Below are 22,459 nucleotides of genomic sequence, written 5' to 3'. Positions count from 1 at the left end.
AATTTGGGATTGGCAATATCTGCTGGCCTTTCAACTAAAAATAAAAGTTACAAGTGGAATGATGAGAGAGTTCAGAAGAAAATCACTGGAATATTAATGCTGCAGAAATAGTTGAGGCAAAACCAATTGCATCCCAAAACAAATTATATTCCAAAGATAATACAGAGGAACATACAGTGATAAGAGGAGAGAGCACATTGGAAAGAGCCAGCACAATGAGCTCCTTCTGTACACACCTTGTGGGCGTCACGGTGGCACAGTGGTTAGCACTGCTGTCTCACAGCGCCTGAGACCCGGGTTCAATTCCCGACTCAGGCGATTGACTGTGTGGAGTTTGCACGTTCTCCCCGTGTCTGCGTGGGTTTCGCCCGGGTGCTCTGGTTTCCTCCCACAGTCCAAAGATGTGCAGGTCAGGTGAATCTAATCTAATATCACACAAGCTGGGCACAGAAAGTGTTGCTGTCATCTGAATGTTACAGATCAAGATTCACAAATGCTAACATCTCACGAAAGCATGCGATTGCCTCACCTTTCCCTCCCGAATAATTGTCAGCATGATTCCAAAGAGGGGAAAAATTGTGTTCTGTTCAGTTGAGTTGGAGGTAACGCTGCTGGCCTAGACTGCGGGTCATGCTGCTCGGCCTAGACTGCAGGTAGTGCTGCTCGGCCTAGACTGCAGGTCGTGCTGCTAGGACTAGACCGCAGGTAGTGCTGCTCGGTCTAGACTGCAGGTAGTGCTGCTCGGCCTAGAGTGCAGGTAGTGCTGCTAGGCCTAGACTGCAGGTAGTGCTGCTCGGTCTAGACCGCAGGTTGTGCTGCTAGGCCTAGACCGCAGGCCGTGCTGCTCGGCCTAGACTGCAGGTAGTGCTGCTCGGCCTAGACTGCAGGTAGTGCTGCTCGGCCTAGACTGCAGGTAGTGCTGCTCGGTCTAGACCGCAGGTCGTGCTGCTAGGCCTAGACTGCAGGTCGTGCTGCTAGGCCTAGACTGCAGGTCGTGCTGCTCAGCCTAGACTGCAGGTAGTGCTGCTCGGCCTAGACTGCAGGTAGTGCTGCTCGGCCTAGACTGCAGGTCGTGCTGCTAGGACTAGACCGCAGGTAGTGCTGCTCGGCCTAGACTGCAGGTAGTGCTGCTCGGCCTAGAGTGCAGGTAGTGCTGCTAGGCCTAGACTGCAGGTAGTGCTGCTCGGTCTAGACCGCAGGTTGTGCTGCTAGGCCTAGACCGCAGGCCGTGCTGCTAGGCCTAGACTGCAGGTAGTGCTGCTCGGTCTAGACCGCAGGTCGTGCTGCTAGGCCTAGACTGCAGGTCGTGCTGCTCGGCCTAGACTGCAGGTAGTGCTGCTCGGCCTAGACTGCAGGTAGTGCTGCTCGGCCTAGAGTGCAGGTAGTGCTGCTAGGCCTAGACTGCAGGTAGTGCTGCTCGGTCTAGACCACAGGTTGTGCTGCTAGGCCTAGACCGCAGGCCGTGCTGCTCAGCCTAGACTGCAGGTAGTGCTGCTCGGTCTAGACTGCAGGTAGTGCTGCTCGGCCTAGACTGCAGGTAGTGCTGCTCGGCCCAGACTGCAGGTTGTGCTGCTAGGCCTAGACTGCAGGTAGTGCTGCTCGGTCTAGACTGCAGGTAGTGCTGCTAGGCCTAGACTGCAGGTAGTGCTGCTCGGCCTAGAGTGCCGGTAGTGCTGCTCGGTCTAGACCGCAGGTTGTGCTGCTAGGCCTAGACCGCAAGTCGTGCTGCTCAGCCTAGACTGCAGGTAGTGCTGCTCGGCCTAGACTGCAGGTAGTGCTGTCTCGGCCTAGAGTGCTGGTAGTGCTGCTCGGCCTAGACTGCAGGTAGTGCTGCTCGGCCTAGAGTGCCGGTAGTGCTGCTTGGCCTAGACTGCAGGTCGTGCTGCTAGGCCTAGACTGCAGGTAGTGCTGCTCAGCCTAGACTGCAGGTTGTGCTGCTAGGCCTAGACTGCAGGTAGTGCTGCTCGGCCTACACCGCAGGTAGTGCTGCTCGGCCTAGAGTGCAGGTAGTGCTGCTCAGCCTAGACTGCAGGTTGTGCTGCTAGGCCTAGACCGCAGGTAGTGCTGCTCGGCCTAGAGTGCAGGTAGTGCTGCTCGGCCTAGACCGCAGGTAGTGCTGCTCGGCCTAGGCCGCAGGTAGTGCTGCTCGGCCTAAAGTGCAGGTAGTGCTGCTCGGCCTAGACTGCATGTTGGACCAGATCAATGTAAACAACAAATCATAGTAGCTAGTCTAACCCTGAGTACAATGTCAAAAAGTTAGATAACACAGTGAGGGGCAATCAGGGTCTTGTCTCAGTGCGATTGTGGTTATAATACAGTCTGGTGGTCAATAAAGCACTTTAGAAAGATTGAGACAATCACTGCAGAGAATTATTATCCACTTCACAAACCATTAACATTAATGACATACATTGTGGAGATATGTTAGATGGATTTTAACCAGCTGCGCAACAGTTGATTTACCTAGGGATTGTGGACGTCTCTGTGTGGTAACTAATGAGACTTGACTCAAGATAAACACAATCCAGAACAAGAGAAAAAGGACTTATGTATATAATGCACCATATCACATCTTTCAACACTGCTTGTAAATGCTCCACATGCAGTGAAACACTGACTATTATTGCACTGGTGAAAAGCAACAATCATTTTGTTGGATTACAAGAAATAGCAATGAGGTGAAAAACCAGGGATTCTGTTTTGTGGGTGGCTTTGCTTGAAGGGGAACAGTTGGCCAGGTTTTTGGGGTGCTCTCTGCTCTTTAGTTTGCTCTTGTCTGAAGTATTGGCAGTTGTGTTGCTGCAGCCCTCCCTTATCCCGGTGTCTTTTTTTTAGATTAGATTACTTACAGAGTGGAAACAGACCCTTCGGCCCAACAAGTGCACACTGACCCGTCGAAGCGCATCCCACCCAGACCCATTCCCCTACATTTACCCCATATCTAACACTAGGGCAATTTAGCATGGCCAATTCACCTGACCTGCACATCTTTGGACTGTGGGAGGAAACCGGAGCACCCGGAGGAAACCCACGCAGACACGGGGAGAACGTGCAAACTCCACACAGTCAGTCGCCTGAGTTGGGAATATGTCAACCCATATCTAAACATAGAGCAGTACAGGACTGACCTAATTATCTCAATAAGTAGATGGTGGTTATTTCATAGAACAATCGAGTTACTCCCACTTCTCTACTCATTACCTAGATCTCAGTTAATTTTTCTTCTTCAAATATTGATCCAATTCTTTTGCAAAGGTCCCAATATCCAGCACCCTAACAGGTTTTGCATTCCAAATCAAAACACTTGTTCCATAAAAATGTTTCCCTTTATGCGGTCTCTGGGGTTTTCTTTGTGCACATGTGACTGGAGCGGCAAATCGCCTTCTGACTAAGAGATAACACAGACACGCAACCACATTTCACTAACTCACTTCTCAGTCAATAACAAACCATAATTAAAAAAGCTAAGTACTTCCCAAGGACATCATTCTTCATTTCCTGCTTCTAAACATTACTGCTCCCATTTTAAATAATTCCTTATCCAGCTCGGAAACAAATCTTATGATTTCTCATTGCACCAAGCCAATAATGAGAGAAATGTTAGCTGTTCTTTTGAAGATCCCTGACAGTGTCTGTCTAACAAAAGGCTTTCATTTTGATGATCGTGAAATAAATGATTGCAGAGATTTTCCAGACTGTGAACTCTATTCAAATGTATAGTTTCAACAATTTTTCTCACTAGTCTTTGCGTCTTTTGTCACTGTACTTTCTAATGCAGGTACGAGATATATTCCACAATAGTGTTTCAGTGTTGGCTGTTTATGTTAGGGCATGAATTTTTAATGTGCTCATAAAGAATTCTTTTGTCCACTATTTTAACAGGATGGACGGCTTCTCTGCAAGCCGTACCTCCTTCCACGATCCTGCTGTGTCACCCAACTTTTCAACAAACTGATCATTGACTCTGTTTCCAGAATGATACCTTCTCGGAAACTGCCTAATCCCTTGAGCTTCCTGAGCGATGCCTTTTCTGAACAAGCTAGTCTTTTAATAATTAAGCTTCCTGAATGGTGGTCCTTTGAATAAGCCTAATGTTTAATGAGCCTCTGAAGCAATTCCTTGTCTGAAACAAGCCATGTCTTTGGGGCAGCTTTCTGAGTTAGGCTTGCCCTCCTGACTGATCTCCCTCCGGTTGTCCTCCTGACTGACACAACCTCACTCTGAACAAGGCAGACCTTTTGACTGAATTTCCCTCTTGTGAGTCCCATCTCCCTCTATGACCTTTCCCTGCACAAACCAAGTCTTCTGATTGGCCTCTAGATAGCCTTCAATGTGACATTGCTCTGAAAAAGCTAAGCCTTCTGGCTGCGACCTTCCTCAGAATGGCTTGGCCTTTAATGGATCTCCCGAATAACACAATTGTGACTTCTGACTTTGTCCACCCCAGTCCAACACCGGCACCTCCACATTATGTCAGTGTGAGCGAATGAGTGTGTACACACATCTGTGTATGTGAGAGTGTGCCAAAAATTGTCAATTATTTCTAATACTTTTGATATTGATCATATTCTCATTAGTTGTTAATAAGAATACTCTATAGTGTGGTTACATTAAATGGTTTGTTGTCTTCAAAGGGAAAAACAGGAGGTTCAGTCAGTTTACTGAAGGACAGCAACATTCAGGAAGAATAGACCAAATGTTTGACGGCCTTCAGCAACACCTTCTCTGAAACAAGACAACCATTGAAACCAAGGCAGAATATTTTGAACACAATCAGCCAGTCAGTCGGCATGTTCAAAGTGAACAAACCACTTCAAATTTCAGGTAGAATCATTTATCAGAACAAATAGTCCAAAATGAGTGAGTGGTTGACTGTTTCCAACATCATCTGCTTTTGTTTATAATCGCCAACACCTTTCAAACTTCCATTGACCTTCCTGGGTGGACAAAGTCAGAAGTCACATGACACCAGGTTATAGTCCAACAGATTTATTTGAAATCACAAACTTTTGAAGGACTGCTACTTCATCAGGTATGTCACTCACACACGCACATGCACTCACATACATGCACACACACGCACTCACACATAGACACACTTGCACTCACACACACACATGCTCTCACATACATACACTCACACACACACATTCACACACACACACATACACATATGCACCCACACGCACGCACATACACTCACGCACTCACACACACCCATGCATTCACACACGCATTCACATACTCACACACACACATGCACTCACACATACACTCACACACACATACACACACACACTCTCACACACATGCATTCACACACACACATGCACTCACACACAGACATACATGCACTCACACATGCACATGCACTCACACATACACTCATACACACACTCACGCATGCATTCACACATACACTCACACACACATACGCACACACATGCATTCACACACACACATGCACTCACACATAGACACACTTGCACACACACATGCTCTCATATACATACACTCACACACACACATTCACACACTCATGCACTCACATACACACATTCACACACACATGCACTCACACACACACACATGCATTCATGCACACACATGCACTCACACACAGACACACATGCACTCACACACGCACATGCACTCACACATACACACACTCACACACACATGCATTCACACACACACATGCACTCACATGCACACACATACATGTACGCAATCACACACATGCATTCATACATACACTCACATACACACACTCACACACTCACATACACATGCATTCACACACACACTCACACACATACACACACTCGCACTCACCTACACATGCATTCACACACACTCTCACACACATGCACTCACACACATGAACTCACACGCATACACACACACTCACACACACACATGCACACACTCACGCACACACATATATTCACACACACATGCACTCACAGCACATTCAGTCACACACACACATGCACTCTCTAACACACATGCACTCACAGGCACACACAATCACACACACACGCACTCACACACATGTGCTCACACACACATGCACTCACTCACTCATTGAACTTTTAAAAAAAATCTCCAACTCACAATTCAGCAGAATACTCTATTCACAAGCATTTCCGTTGGAATGTGCTGGTGAATCTTCCTACAAGGAAAGTAATGAAAATTAATGTAAATGAGCCTGAAATTTGGGTTTCCACCTATTTTTATTTATATTCTTGGTGCAGGGTGATAACAGGCTCTGGTGGTTTTATTAATGTTAATGAATGTTCAGTTACCCTTTGTCTCTTACGAGTGAAACTGTCCCTTTATTAGTTCAATAAACACATGAGATTAAAAGGTCCTCCTTTAGCAGTCCCAGTAATTATTTTAGGAAATGGTCTATATAGTGAACTCTCTACAAATACTGTGATCCAGTGAGATATGACCAGCATTATCCTCTTAAGGTGTTGCACCTAGTCCCCAGTTCATTTTGTTCTGTTCCCGTCTCCCAGTTCCATCCTCCTGGTTGTTGCCCAATTCTCCTGATTTTTATAGCTACTCTGTGTGTCTGAGCAACATTTTGTCAGTCCTCTCCGTTTCTGGGAAAGCCTTTGAGTCTTTTTCAGTGCTGCTAAATCCAATTTGCTGGCATTCAGGAACCCGTCACCAGGCATGATCCCACCAGTTGACTCTCTGCCCGTTGACTTTGCTGTTTCATGTTGGAATGGAATGTGTGTGATTGAAAGTTCATGCAGCCCTGAGTAATTAGTGATGTGAACCCCAGGTTTGCTTTCATCATTGGGATATCTGTGACCCTGTCCTTCAGTGCCATGCTCCATCGAGGCATTCACTGATTGCAGCTGTTATGAAAGTTAACCTAGAGAACCATCATCCTGCTGCTGATTGGAGCCTTTTACATCAATTATGGCCCAGTTGATGTTCCCATGTACATGAAATTCATGATGAAGGGCTTTTGCCCGAAGTGTCGATTTTCCTGCTCCTTGGATGCTGTGCTTTTCCAGCATTACTGTAATCTAGACTCTGATCTCCAGCATCTGCAGTCCTCACTTTTGCCCAGTAAGTACATGAGCTCCGTGGTCTAGTTGGTGGCCGCGTGATTGGAACACATATGGTTTTGTTACTTATAAATATTTACAGCACAGGCAGAGGCTATTCAGCCCATCGTGCCTCCTTACACTAATCCCATTTTCCAGCTCTTGGCCCATGGTCTTAGAGGTTATGGTAACACAAGTCAATATCTAAATGCTGCTTAAATATTATGAGAGTTTTTGACTCCATAACATTTTGAACAGTGAGTTTCAGATTCCCACTATTCTCTGAGTGAAAAGAGTTCTCCTTAAATTACTTCTTAGCCTGCTACCTCTCACCTTGTATCGATAGTCCCTGGTATTGACCCCTCTGCTAATGGTAAAAGCTCCTTCCAACTATGTTATCCAATTCCCTCATAATCTTATACACCTAATGACACTATGGAGAAGAACATAAAGCCTTGTATTCTACACCCTGAACAACGTGATAACGTTAACCAATACAAGTGGATAATACTGTAGACCTGAGGTTTCTGGATACATAGGGGAGGTCCCATTTGTTGTCCAGTTTCCCAGAGAAGGTGGTTGTTTGTCTTCGTCTTGAGCTGCTGCAGTTCTTCTTCTGATAATCCTCCCCAATGGTAGCAGACAGGCAATGGCAAGATATTGACTCGAGAGGAATAAAGGAACATCACACTGTTTCCATGACTGGATGATTCGTTTACAACCTGAATGAAAGCTGGGAGGCCATGCCTCTCATAGAGAGCTGCTCTTGTCTGCTGATTTGCTGCATTATCTACCGCAACGTAGTGCACTGGAGGTGGATAGGATGGACATTGAGTCCAATAATAGGTGCGTGGCAAGCAACTACTCTGATACTGACTTTGAACAATAGTGTTGATATATCTGGGAAAGTACTTAATCTTAATATTCCATCTATCACTGACGTCATCTCTGAGGATTATTAGCTTCTGTTCATTGCAGTTTAATTTCTTGTTGTTTCCAGGTAATACCTACAGAGCAACTGACACCCTGATTTCCTTTTGCCTCTGTTATGCTAAACTTATGTAGTTCCTCGTTATACTGAAACATCCCAATGCGTTAATTAGCAATGAGTTCAAGGCTAGGGATACTGTGGCGAGTAACTCACCCCCTGACCCCCCCCAAAGTCTGTCTACCATCTACAAGGCACAAGTCAGAAGTGTGATGGAATACTCCCCATTTGCCTGGATGAGTGCAACTCCAACAACACTCAGAAAACTTGACACCACCCTGGAGAAGGCAGCTCACTTGACTGGTATCACATCTGCAAGCATCCACGCCCTCCAACACCTATGCTTGGTGTTTACTATCTACAAGATGGACTGAGAAATTCACTAAATATCCTTAGACCTTTCACAACCATGACCACTTCCATCCAGAAGGACAAAGGGCAGCAGAGACATGGGAACAGCCCTACCTGTAAGTTCCCCTCCAAGCTACTCACCGTCTTGTCCTTCTCTATGGTACAGGTCACAGATTTGTTGTTTGGTTCCTTTTCTAGTTTTCCTGTTTGAAGATTCTTTCCCTCTGAACAGGTGTAAGATTCCACGGATTAACACAGGACTCTACTATAGCAGCGTTCCTGTAAAAGAACACACTTTGGAATTAAAAACAAAAACAGAAATTGCTGGAAAAGCTCAGCAGGTCTGGCAATATCTGTGGAGAGAAATCAGAGTTAATGTTTTCGATCCAGTGACCCTTCCTCAGAACTGATAGTAGCTAGGAAAATGTCGGTTTATATGCTGAAGATAGATTGAGGGGAGGGGTTATTGTTAGCCACAAACAGTTCCCAAAAGTAACTATTCCCCCTCCTAGCCCAATGGTTGTCCCCTCCTTTGTCTGTTTAACTGCTCTGTTCTCTCTTTGGACTCTACCCCCACCTAACATTTACTCCTTACTCCCTCCTCTCACCCTATTTTCTGAATATAAACCAACATTTTCCTAGCTACCATCAGTTCTGAGGAAGGGTCACTCAACTTGAAACGTGAGCTCCGATTTCTCTCCACAGATGCTGTCAGACCTGCTGAGCTTTTCCAGTAATTTCTGTTTATGTTTCTGATTTACAGCATCCGTAGTTCTTTCGGTTTTTATTGGAATTAAAAGTTCACTCTGTCTGGAAGTATTTCAGGGTTTGGATCTGTCCTGTTGGCTGTCATGTTTCTGTGAAGGTGTACCAATTTCCAAAATATGTGGAGTTGTTGGGTGGTTTGCCAAGTCGGTTGATTTTTTTCGAACGTATTGTCCACCTTCTGATGACATCTTCAGCACTGATGAACCAACCAACGACTCCAACAACGACCCGAGCTACAGATCTTCACAAAGACCTTTCTAGGTATGTTTTAAACTAGTAATTGTTCAAACCTATTTAAGACTTGGTAAGCCCTTAGAACTTGACAAAATCAAATGTGCAAAGAGGTGTTAGCGACTGACTTGGAAAAGAGAAAATTAATACTAGGGCTAATTTTTAAATTAGCTCGCAATGTGTAGATTGAGGCAACTGATGATTACCCAGTTCTTCAAGGTCCGTGCGATTATGGTCAAATGATTGTGTCTGTAATTTTATGGCCCCAGCCGGAGGAAAGTGAAAGAGATCGCCTTCTGTTTTTGGACAGCAGTGACAGACACCACCAGCATCAGCATACACAGACTGGAAAATCACTTCCTATTATCCAGATGCTTTTCTGTTCCAGACTAACTGTCGCTCAACATCACCGAAAGACGAGAGACATTGCTGGCTAGTTTTTTCCAGACAAACATTATTTTATCAACGTCAGACATTCCAAAGTAGGTACTTTGGTCTGCAGCACTGCACATTAACATGCCATTATTGTACCTCACTCAATGGAAAAGATAGCACGGTAATCCAGTTTAAAAAAAATATTACTAGCAATAATCTGATTCAGAGAATCCTTGTGAATTATGATCAAATCACTCCAACTATTTGAACCAGACAGTTGTATGATTTATTGGCAGCCCCAAGAGATGCAGTATTTTCTTACAATAAGACAAAATCCGTTCGAAGGCCATCATTTCTCCTTCTGATGTCAGTGCACCTTTTGGCCTGGAAATTCAGGCAAGATCTTAGTGTCAGCCCTGTAATGCTGTTTGAGGGCATGAGCGGCAAAGGGAAAAGTTGGTCTTCTGACATTGTTAGCAAGTGGGCAACAGTGGTCTGCCACAAGGAGCAATGCAATGGTTACCAAAGACAAGGAAGTTGGCTGGTAAGGATATAAGCACCATTAGGTACCAGAGCCATGAGCCGTCCAGGAGGAATGGGGGATGGGGAGGTTGCAGATTGGGAGATTGGTGGATTTGGAAATTGCATCCTAAGGGAGTCAGGGATCTATGAAGGATGAAGATGGGAAATTAAGTTGCACAGGATAGGATCAGTGATTTATGAGGGGGTGGAAATCAGGGGGCAGCAGAGAGATAGGAAATGGTGTGCCAGAGATCTTTGGGGTGGATATTGGAAATGGCTGAAGGTTAGAAAAAGGATTGCAAGGGGATCAGAGATCTATAGTAGTTTGAAATCAAAGAAAGAATGGAGATTGGAAATGGGATTGGAAGGGAATCAGAAATCTTTCAAGGCAGAGTCTGGGAGGTAGTATCACAGAGGTGGTGGATGTGGCCACATGGACATTAGCAGGTAAATGGTTGGCAGCACCCATTAGTTTAATGTAGAAAAAGTAGGTGTATAGATTCACCAGGATCACGGCAGGGAACTATAGGTTGGCTGGAAGCCTACCTCCCATCTGCATTTCATTGAAGTGCCACTCTGTGCTAGGATTGTGAGATCATGTAATTATCCCCTTTAACCTACATCCATTTACACTGCAAATGCCAGTAATGGCAAATGGGATGCACTTTGCTTTTTAGACCTTTAAAATCAAGTTGGATCTGTCTTTACATATCTGGTACTCCGTGAAGAATGTTATTGGTGGAATATTGAAGGGGGCAGAGACACAACATGAGGGACTAAAATTCAGCTACATGATATCACCTTTATGTATCTGACACTCAGTGACAAATATGGGAGGGATGAACATTTATTGGAACCATGCAGAGTGTGGTCAGGCTGAATGAGCTGGCACTGAATAGCTGCTGCACATTTTCAGTTGATGTTGTTATCTCCCCGTAAGTTGTCTGACAGAAATTGCACCTGTAAATGTTATGGACGATGCAATATACTGCACATCTCCCAGTAAAGATGGTTTTTAATTAAGTAATGAGCTGATTTTAATAAATCTCTTTCCAAGAGCACATCAAAGCTCAGGGTTAATTCTCCAGTGAAGTGATGATTTATATGCTGCTGATGTGCTTGTTCTGTCACATACAGAGTGCTGACCGCAATTAATCATACAAGCTTTTATTTTCATTTTAACGTTTTCCCTTTGTGTGGTTCAAAAATCATGCTTTAAAGCCCCTTTTTCTTCCATCTATATGTATGTCAAAATTGTAATCGTTGGTGCTAATTCTGAAGGAATGTTCAAATATGATGGTTACACAAAAAAAAGAGCTATTGTCCATGAAGCAGAGATTCCTAGCAGTGCGGACGTATCAGCCGTAATATTGTAGTTGGCGACTTTGCTGACAAATTATTGGGTTTCATGTGAAAACAGGCATTTTGGTGAATCATGATTCTTTCCAAACAGCAGCTCCTAAAACCGAATCTCAGAATTTGACTTGTGCAGTCCCAGTGGATCACTGACCCTGAGCACTGGCCTTAAAACTGCACAGTGAAAATATCACGCTTGCTAATTCAAAGGAGGTGCTGACCCTTTTTAAAATATTAGCAGGAGCAATTGTCAGTGAAGCAGTCAAAAGTTGATTTGTACCTTGCAGTTCACAATGTGGAATTCACAACCTTAGTGTATATCACCAAGTGAAACATATCGAAACAAATCATTGAAAACAGAACAAACCTGCATTGACCAAAATAAAAACAAAATACTGTGGACACTGGAGATTTGAAATAAAAATAGAAACTACTGGAGAAACTTAGCAGGTCAACAGCATCCATATGGAGAGAAGCCAAGTTAACTTTTTGAGTCCAACATTTTGAAGCAGTTATATTTCTCCAGCATTTTCTGTTTTTAGTGTAAATAACCAAACCAACACAAGTTACAGTCCCTCTGTTACTGCCAGTAACCTTGCTAGTATAATTTATAAGCAAAATGCAAGAATACAGAGAGAACTGACACCAGCAACAGATTATGGAACAGGAGCTCTTGCTCTGTGTGACAAGATAGAAATTCAAACTCTTGAATACCAAGCCAGGAACCACCTTGTTATTGGGATGACCTCTGACTGTGATCTCAGTGGTGGTATTGCACAGTAGTATTGCTAAGATCATCAGTAAACACAAACAGGAATTGGCGGCTGTGGGAAAAGATGTAAAGGTTGCTGCTATTGGTGAGAAGCTGAAAGCACTGCTATACAGAAACCATGGAAGTCATACACAGATAATGTTCAGGGCAGTGGGCACTAAACCACTGGGACGGCACGATGGCTCATTGGTTAACACTGCCCCCTCACAGCACCAGGGACCCGGGTTTGATTTTTCCCTCAGGAAACTATCTGTGTGGAGTTTGCACATTCTCCCCGTGTCTGTGTGGGTTTCCTCTGGTGCTCCACTTTCCTCCCACAGTCCAAAGATGTACAGGTTAGATGGATTGGCCACGCTAAATTGCCCGTAGTGTCTAGGGATGTGCGGCCTAGGTGGGTTAGCCATGGGGAATGCAGGGTTACAGGAACAAGGTAGTAGGGTGAGTCTGGGTAGGAAGAGCTTCAAAGGGTCAGTATGGACTCAATGGGCCATTTCACCTGTTTCACACTGTAGGGATTATATGAACATTGGGTAATGCTTCAATCATTTTCTTCGAGCCCTTGATACTCTGACTTTGCATTTGCCAAAGATTCTATTAGATTTAACAGATTTAAGTCCAGGATCTCTCTGAAGATCATAGAGAAGCCAATCTTCTCTTCTGTCACTTCTCTGAAACTTACATCCAGCCATGCTTTTTGAAATGCATTCAGAGCCAATTGCTTTCCATAACTCCAATACGCAACAGTCAACAGTAGGTTGCTTCACAGCATTAACGTTTTTGACCATAAGTACTGCACCGATTTTCTTCAACAGGTGCAGCTCTGCAACCACTTGCAGTTAAGTTGAACCTGTCCTTGGTTTCTTCTGTTGTCTCATTACCAAAGCCATAAGCCATATGAATGATCTTTTCATTAACAGTGGTAATTTTTGGATGGCAGGATTTGCCCACCCATTACCCTGAGAGTCAGTGGGAAATGTACCACCATGATTTAGTGACAGCTCCATCATCCCAGCAATACCAATGTCTGCAGTGGCCAGCACTGAGCCCATTAGTAGCATTCAGATTGCAAGTCCTGGTGTTCAGCGCTTTTACACGTAGTGGATCTTGCAACAGAGAGGGGAGTTTAACTCTGGGGTTGGGGTGGTAGTGGCCTTGATAGAGAGGCAAGGCTGGAGGGAGCATTTGGTGGCATCAGATTTTTGGGGTCGGTGGTGTGGTTGGGGGGGGGGGGGGGACCCGTTCCCACCCGAAGCCTTGACGTAGTGATTCGCCGGGCATCACCAGAGAAACATGCCCTCTTCCCCTACCAATCTTAAAATTGAAGGCCAGTGGGAAGTAGCTCTTAAATGTCAGCTAGGGCCACTTAAGGGCCTCAGGTGGGTCTAGGGCAGTCAGGCTGCTGTGACTCGCACAATCAAATAACTGCACAGAGGCTGGTGTCCCGTCCCCAAGTCTCCCTTTATTTATGGTTAGACAGTACCCTGGCTGTGGCCAACCAGCTCAGAGTCAATCCCTGAAGTGAGGAGGTCCAGAATCTCCTGTTTATATCTGTCAGCCAGAGCTCCCTGATTGACCCAGGCTAACAGCCCCAATCAGATCAATAAGCTCCACCTGGTTTCACCACTACACACAAATAAAGTAAAATAAAACCCTTTCATTTCACACTCTTTATCATGTCTCGTTTTGGAAAAGAAAATTAGTAAACTCAATATCTGCATTCGTGGACTCGTAGTTTTCTAGTTGCTCTCTATGATGGTGGGAAGCAGTGGTGTAATGGTAATAGCACTGGGCCAGTAATCTGAAACCTCAGGCTAATGTTCTGGGCTCAAATCCTATCATGGCCGGCATTGGAATTTGAATTCAACCAAAAAAAAGGTATTAAACAACTGGTTTAACGGTGACCATTGCTGATTATCATAAAAACTCATCTGGTTGACTGATGTCCTTTAAGGAGAGAAATTTACTGTCACTACCCAATCTGACCTCATTGTTACTCCAGCAATGTGCTCAACTCTTAACTGCCCTGTGAAACAGGCGAGAGAGCCATTGAGTTTCTGGGGCAACTAGTGATGGATAATAAATGCTGGTTCATCCAGTGATAGCCATATCCCACTAGTAATGAAAATAAATTAATAAATCACCTCTCTTTAGGCTGCGTGGCTCTGAATGACTTTCCTTTCCTGAAGCCACTGTCACTGCCTGCGCGTGAAAAAGATAAATTGGAGAGAAAGTTGCTCCAGGGTGGATCTCAGTCTCTGCAGCTCTCACTGGCTACAAAAGGCTTTTCATAGATTGCTGTTGTTGGCACAACAAATGCTTATTTTTAAATGTCAGCTCTGGTCGTGGACATTTATGCAATTTGTTCACAGTTACTCTGTTACACCAGCACTAATGTTAAGTTTTTTTGTCTCTGGAGGCTATGAAGTCAATTTTGAACCTTAGAGGCATATTATTCATTCTGGCAGGTTGTTGAAATGGCTCACCTTCCTCCCATGTTCATGCTTTAGCTCCCAGTGCAGCTTAAAAATAGGGCCACAAGCCTCTCAACTTGAGTTGGGAGGGAGAAGGTTGGCCCCAGCAGTGTTTAATCTTCTCTCTGTGGAGCTTAGAAATGAAGGAGAAGATTGCAGCCTATTAGGAACTTGACAGCAGGAAATTTAAAAACCTGTTTAGTTTCACCTTGGACAATTTGTCTTTGCTGTGGTTCCAGGTTCAGTGCAGTTCCAAGAAGACATCAGTTCTGGCATAGGAACAGGCACGGTTTGGAGAGGGAGAGGAGTATTAATGCTTCCAGTCTATAGTGTGCTTCAAGGTTCTCTACAGGTTAGCCCACTTAGCATAAACCTGGGAGAGTTGGGTTTATACTTCACTTCAACTCTGATGAAGAGTCATTTAGACTCGAAGCATTAGCTTGCTGTATCTCCATGGATGCTGCCTGACCCACTGTGATCTCCAGCATTTTGTTGTTTTCAGAGTTGAGTTCATGTTGAGTCAGGTATCTGGATATTTGACCATTGTGACAATGTCATACGGTCTTGTCTGGATAAAGTTCTTGTCCTTTCTCAAAACCCATATATTTGACGATATGGTAGCTCAGTGATTAGCACTGCTGCGTCAGGTATCTGGGTTCAATTCCACCCTCAGGCGACTGTCTGTGTGGAGTTTACACATTCTCGCTGGGTCTGGTGGGTTTCCTCCAGGTGTTCCTATTTCGTCCCACAGTTGAAAGATGTGCAGGTTAGGGTAGATTGGCCATGCTAAATCACCCATAGTGTCCAAGGATGTGCAGGCTATGTGGATTAGCTATGGAAAATGAGGGGCTGTGGGGTAGGGGGTTGGATCTGGGTGGGATGACCTTTGGAAGGTTGATATGATCGGCATAGCCTGGTTCCATGCTGTAGGCCTTCTAAGTGAAGATCTTGAACTTTGCTGCTTCACTCTAGTTCAGACTGGGATAACAGTATGTGTACTCTTTCATCATGCTCTTGTACCATTATTTCCAACAAGGCATTACGTTTATGCGGTAAGTGTGTGTGAGGGAAAACTGTACAGCTGTGTCTTCCAAACCGGAGAGCTGCAACTGAGTGTGAGTCATTGCCTTGAGAAGTAGCATCTAGATTTTACATGGCTGTCTGAAAATCCTGACAAATAACAATGCATTTAATGATCATGGTCTTTACCCTAAATGAACATTACATCTCACGTGATAATTAGTTTGAGGATAAAGTTAAAAATCACACAACACCAAGTTATAGTCCAACAGGTTTATTTGGAAGCACTAGCTTTCAGAGTGCTGCTCCTTCATCAGGTGGTTGCGGGAGGATAGTGAGAGGGGAGGTGATGTCTGGAATAATATCTCACTTCCTGCACATGTCTTTGAAGGGTGCACTAGTCCACTGTGGACTGTTTTTAGGCACAATTTGTTGAGGAACACCAAACATACTGAATGAAGCTGTTAATGAGATAACAATTGTTGTGTTAGTATTATCTTTGATTTCTCTCACACAAGGGAACTGGGTGAAGTAGTGGTAAGAGTATCTGGAATTAACATCTATCAGTCTGGTTTCTTTTGTACTTCTGTGTTGTACCTTGAATCTTCACAAGCGGTGGTTAACAGGTGAAAAGAAAAACAGGGAATGGGAAAATGCCATTCCGTTGTTCTGGATATAGAAGAAAAAATGGACTGGTTTACCCCAGTTGGAGAAGTTGGTTAGGGAGCAGTGAAAGCACACTAGAGTTTGTATTGAACTATGATACGCAAACAAGCATTTATGGAATATGCCGACTGACTTCTGCTTTAGGTAATTAAATGGCTTACAGTATAACAATTATAACATCTGTCTTCCTTCTTTATAGTATCATGGGAAAGGTTCAGAATCCCTGGGGTCTTGCAACGTCTTGGGTTCACATACTTTGTCATTGCTGTGCTGGAGATTCGTTGCGCTAAGGAGAATCTGATGCAATATACGGTGAGAAATCAATTGAGATGATAAACCGTGCAACACTGGGTAGGACTTCTATGATTCCATGATTCTACGATTCTATGATTCACTGTCACATGATGTTGATGAATGGGGGGGTGATGGCCTAATGGCATTATCACTAGACTATTAAACCAGAGACCCTGGTAATATTCTGGGGACCTGGGTTTGAATCCTGTCATGGCAGATGGTACAATTTGAATTCAATAAATATCTGGGATTAAGAGTCTAATGATGACCATGAAGCCATTGTTGATTGTCAGGAAAAGCCCATCTGGTTCACTAATGTCCTTCAGGGAAGGAAGCTGCCATCCTGACCTGGTCTGGCCTACATATGACTCGAGCCCCATAGCAACGTCTTTGACTCTTACTGCCCTTAGGAATGGGCAATGAATGCTGACCTAGCTAGTAATGCCCTCATCCCTTCAAAGAATAAAGAAAGGGTGTCCTTTCTGCATAATTTCAGGGTGCAAAGGACAATAGATATTAGGCTTACTACTTGCCACTGGTTACATTCCAACAGAAACAGTGCTTGAAGGAGAACAGGTGGCTTATTGCCCCTCCAGGTTTACAGAATCTGACAGCTTTGCTGCCTCCCTGACAGGTCCTGAAGAAGGGCTACACCTGAAATGTTGACATTTTCATCTCTTGATGCTGCCTGGCTTCCTGTGTTCTTCCAACCTCCTGCCTGTCTGCCTTGTATTCCAGAATCTGCAGTCTATCTCTCCCTGACAGGTTGCACAAGATCAAACTGGATTGGCTTGAGTCAGCTAAATTCCTGAATTTCACTGCTCTGTAAATTTCCACCCGGAATACCATCTGCTGAGGCTTTTATCTCACATATGTTTGCATGACTTGTCTTCCAAACTTCGACCTTTTCATACATCTTATGTATGTTATGGTTTTTTTATTCCCCCAGGACCGCTTTTGGGCTCCTGTTCGAGATATTCTTATCTACTGGCCTGAGTGGATGTTCATGTGCTTGCTGGAAACAGTGTGGCTGTGCCTCACCTTTCTTCCACCTGTCCCAGGATGCTCCAGGTAGGTCCAGAGTGGAATGGAGTAGCTAACGTTGTTTTGGATCATCATCATTGGTGACCCCTTGGAGATGAGGGATGACTCTCTCCCACTCTCAGGGTGAGTCTGTAATGGCTGTACAGACCAATGTGGCTACTGCAGGCTCTGTTACACTTGGAGCAGAAGGTGATCGCGGGAAGGAGGTGGGTGGAGCGCTGGTGTGGCAGCTCGCTCCTTACCCTGTTTCCACCTGGCTTCCACTTTTTTCCCAACAGCAAGACTTCAGGTGCTCAGCGCCTTCCTTGTTCCTCCTCCACTTTGAATGGTCTTGGGCTAATGATTCCAGGCTGTCTCTAGGAATGCTGCACTTCCCCAGTGAGGCCTTGAGGGTATCCCTGAAGCCCAAAGGATAGCGATGTTTATCTAATTAGCATGCTGAATTAAGTCAGAATGTTAAACTCAAAAATATCGCATGCCTGTTACAAGGGTCAAGGGTGTCCCCATCGATCATCCCTATCAAGAACTCAGGGGAATCAGCCATAATTTTCCATTGATTGATTTTACTATTAAAGTCAAGGATTAAGAAGAATTGAATCTGATGTCCCAAGGCAGCAGCATTACTCCTGCATGTGGAAGCTGAGGCCTGTCCTGATGTTGAAACACCCAGATGAGTGGGAAGAAGCTGAGATGTGATGTGGCCTGTCATGGCGTCAAAACTGCTTGGGGCATCACTGAGAGAGGAAAAATGGGTGTGGAACTTCTAACACTTTCCTAAAATTCTACAATTTAAAAGAAACTACATCAGACTCTACAATGTTGGAGTTGTCTTCCAATAAGCCCAGGCTTGAGTCAGTAGTGGATAGAGTCAGCATTTAGTATGCATCAGGACTCACCAGGACCAGTTTAAACTCACTTAAATACCATTCACTTAAGCAAAGGTAAAATGTAGTGTACGGGCTTTAGGACCCTGGAGCAACCTTGCATTGATATCACAAAGCTGCACATTATTGAGTATAAATATCACAATGCGGGCAGAGTTGGAACAGTCCAAAATGAGAGAGAGAATGAGACCACATGGACGTAAACACATGAAGAAGATGTATTAGTCCTTATCTAATGTAACCTGAAAATCAGAGGCTGATATCTCTATGATTACAATGCACAACAATATGTAGTACTAATGGATTAAGAATAATATTATTTTGAAGTTTGAACATGAAGCCAATCTTTGGCTTTGCCTCCTTAACCAGTTTGTGTTGAACCCACACTGATAGTGTGGTATTGAACTCAATGGTAAAAGTGGTATGACAGAAAAACAGGACAGGACAGGAAATGTGCTACAATAAGTAAAGATTTGTAAACCATAATTGTGCACAGAAGGATTTTTTTTAAACAATAAGGAGATGCTTACAATTTTGGTCAGATTACCAAACCCTTGATAGATGCATTTACCAAGCGTAGCTAATAAAGGAGTTGAATGAATTAACTTGCATGCATTTCGTCCTTACCGAGATACTAAGTGCTTTATAGCGATTTGGTTAGTTTGAAGTGAGGTTGCTATTTTTGAAGGAAGCTGTGACAGCCTATTTGTGTTTAGAATGATCTCACACACAACAGGGGGACAGACGTTTTGGAGTCAATGAGAGTTTGGAAATTGAGGAATGAAATTAGCTGGGAGGACTTGCTACTCTTTCATGATGCTTTGAGATCTTCTAGACCAGCCTGAACTATTCTCTTAGCTAACTTTGATATCAGCACAAAAGTTAGACATTAGATATAATATTTATCCAGCAGACAGGTCTAACTGGATAGTGCCAGAGATCTCACTTTTAAGGTCTGAAAGTGGGCGGCACGGTGGCACAGTAGTTAGCACTGCTGCCTCTCGGTGCCAGAGATCCAGGTTCAATTCCCACCTCAGGTGACTCTCTGTGTGGAGTTTGCACATTCTCCCCGTGTCTACGTGCGTTTCCTCCGGGTGCTCTGGTTTCCTCCCACAGCCCAAAAATGTGCAGGTTAGGTGAATTGGCCCTCCTAATTTGCCCGTAGTGTTAGGTGAAGGGGTAAATGTTGGGTGGGTTGCGAGTCGGTGTGGACTTGTTGGGCTGAAGGGCCTGTTTCCACACTGTAAGTAATCTAATCTAAAGACCAAAATTGCATCTCTCCCTTGGTACATAGCGAAGTGTTAGTGTGGCTTGTATGCTAAAGAGATTGGCTTTAATTGACAACCTTTTGATTTGATGACGCAATTTGACTTTTAGACATTTATTACTGCTGTTTACTGAACCCTTTCAAAACATTGATATGAGGGTTTATTTTGCTTTTTATGCTTTAATTTGATTATTAAAAGGCAGAACATCCCAGTATTGTGCCTGGTTTGGTATAGGATTAACCAAAAGTTTGGCTTTTGAATTTTGAGAAGATTTTAAGGATAGAGAAAGGCAAACAAGGAGAGGGAGGATTTGTGGATGAGAATTCCAGAGACAGGCCGGAAGTGGTTAAAGGTCAAATATGGGGATTGAGATCTTGGTGACAAGGACAAAAGGTCAGAGGACAATAAGTTGCAGGCAGAGATATTAAACTAGTGGAAATTACAGAGATAGGGTAGGGCAAGAACAAGGAACGAGCCAAGACAGAGCGAGAATTTTAAATTCATTTAAATGACTTTCTCTCAGGTGTTTTGTACGCAATTCTGTAAGAGGTCCCTCCTGAAATGTTGAAATTGTCATTATGAAGTAACTGTACAATTCCTGAATAATAGAAATCAGTTACAGTGATGAGGTGGCTAGCTAAACAGAGGCTGCCTTGTGTGATTTATACTTGTGCACAATCAAGTGCTCTCAGGTCTGTCTCAAAGCCTCACCTGCATCAATTCTTCCCAGGTTCTGGGAATCTTGGATGGTCAGCTCTCGCAAACTTCACCCAGTTGCCGTGGGAATTCTGTTTACTTATCGAGCTGTTGCTTATGATTTATTGTCTTAGATTACTGATCTTGCTAAGGGATATTAGATAATCATAACCTGTCACAGACTATAGGGTCCGTGGAATGACAGAACATCCGTCTTCTCAGCCCAGAGGTGTGCCACTTTTAATCTAGAATTTTCTTGATGTTTTTTCTTCTCTCTCTCTCTTTCAATATAAAACCCCCAGTGGCTACAGAACACATTTGCAAAGAGGGTGGACATTTAGGTCTGAATAAAAAAATAGTTTCTTTAGATTTATGCCTGAACAAAAACAAAATGCATTTTTTTTGCAGCAAAGATAATTTCTTTCACTCTGAACCTTTGACCAAGTTTGATTTCTCTTCTTTTGAATATCTCTTTCCTATCTTCCTCCTACCACTCCCTACCTCATTCTCTCCATTCCCTTTCTATCCATCCCCCAATCCCATTTCCCTGACGTGTCTTCCCACTCCCACTGCCCACTGACTGGACTAGTAGTCACACGTGTATATATAATCCTCCAACTAATTCGCAGGTTTATGGCAAAATGGTTGGATTCTGGGATTAAATGGAAACCTCTTGAAATAACTGCACAGAGGCCAGTATCCCGTCACCAAGTCACCGTTTATTAACATGTGCACAGTACACGGGCTCTGACCAGTCAGCTCAGAGTCAGTCTCTAGACTGAGGAGACCTTCTGAATCTCCTGTTTATTTTTTGGGGGAGTTACACGTCATAATTGAGGTAAATCCCTTGTCAGCCAGGGCTACCTGATTGCCCAGTCAACAATCCCAATCAAAGATCTCATGTCATTGAGATCCACGTGGCCCTGGTTCCAATCACAGCATGAGCTGTCACAGGTCGAATGGGGAAATGGCCTGGCGCTGTCATTTTCTCTTACTCTATATAGACAATGTGTGTGTGGGTTTATCTGAGTGTTATATTACCCCAACTAAATTGAATTGACTAAATACATCCAAAATCTAGTTCGTGTCTCATTAGTGTTTGGACACTTCGGGATGGGGAGGCATTTTTTTTTTAAATCTTGCACACTTGTTTCAGCTCCCAGAAGATATTTCCATCTTCCCCAATCAGAAACAAAATGATCACTGGAAAGAACAGTAATAGTGAGCTTGATCCATCATCACATAACGTTCAGGACATGTTCCCAACAATAAAAAGGAAATCCCATTGGTAATGTGTATGAAGTAGCTTGTAGTACAATGGAAATTTCACACACAGCTGTTAAGATTGGTTGTTGCATGCGACGGATGCAGTATCACTTTTAAACTCTCCACACCCCTGATCTCTCCCCTGCTGTGCCTACCCAGCTCCCCTCCTCACACTCTCAATGCCATCTCAGAATCATAGAGTCATACAGCACAGAAATAGACCCATTGATCCAACCAGTCCATGAGACCATAATCCCAAACTAAACTATCATTTACTGCACTTGGCCCATATCGCTCCAAACATGTCCTATTCATGAACTTATTTAAATGCCTTTTAAAAACTGTAACTCTACCTGTATCCACCACTTCTTATGGATGTTCATTCCACACATGAACTACTCTCTCTGTAAAACAGTTGTC

General features: G+C 44.0%; 1 pseudogene; it reads left to right on the top strand.

Annotated features, from left to right (window-relative positions):
* LOC132834967 (heparan-alpha-glucosaminide N-acetyltransferase-like) overlaps positions 1-22,459 on the top strand; it is a 133,772-nt pseudogene that overhangs the window by 36,809 nt on the left and 74,504 nt on the right.

Source organism: Hemiscyllium ocellatum, chromosome 43 (genome assembly GCF_020745735.1).
Source record: "Hemiscyllium ocellatum isolate sHemOce1 chromosome 43, sHemOce1.pat.X.cur, whole genome shotgun sequence".
NCBI classification, from domain to species: Eukaryota; Metazoa; Chordata; class Chondrichthyes; order Orectolobiformes; family Hemiscylliidae; genus Hemiscyllium; species Hemiscyllium ocellatum.
The sequence above is the reverse complement of the archived record's forward strand: the minus strand, read 5'-3'. Positions and strand labels throughout refer to the sequence as shown.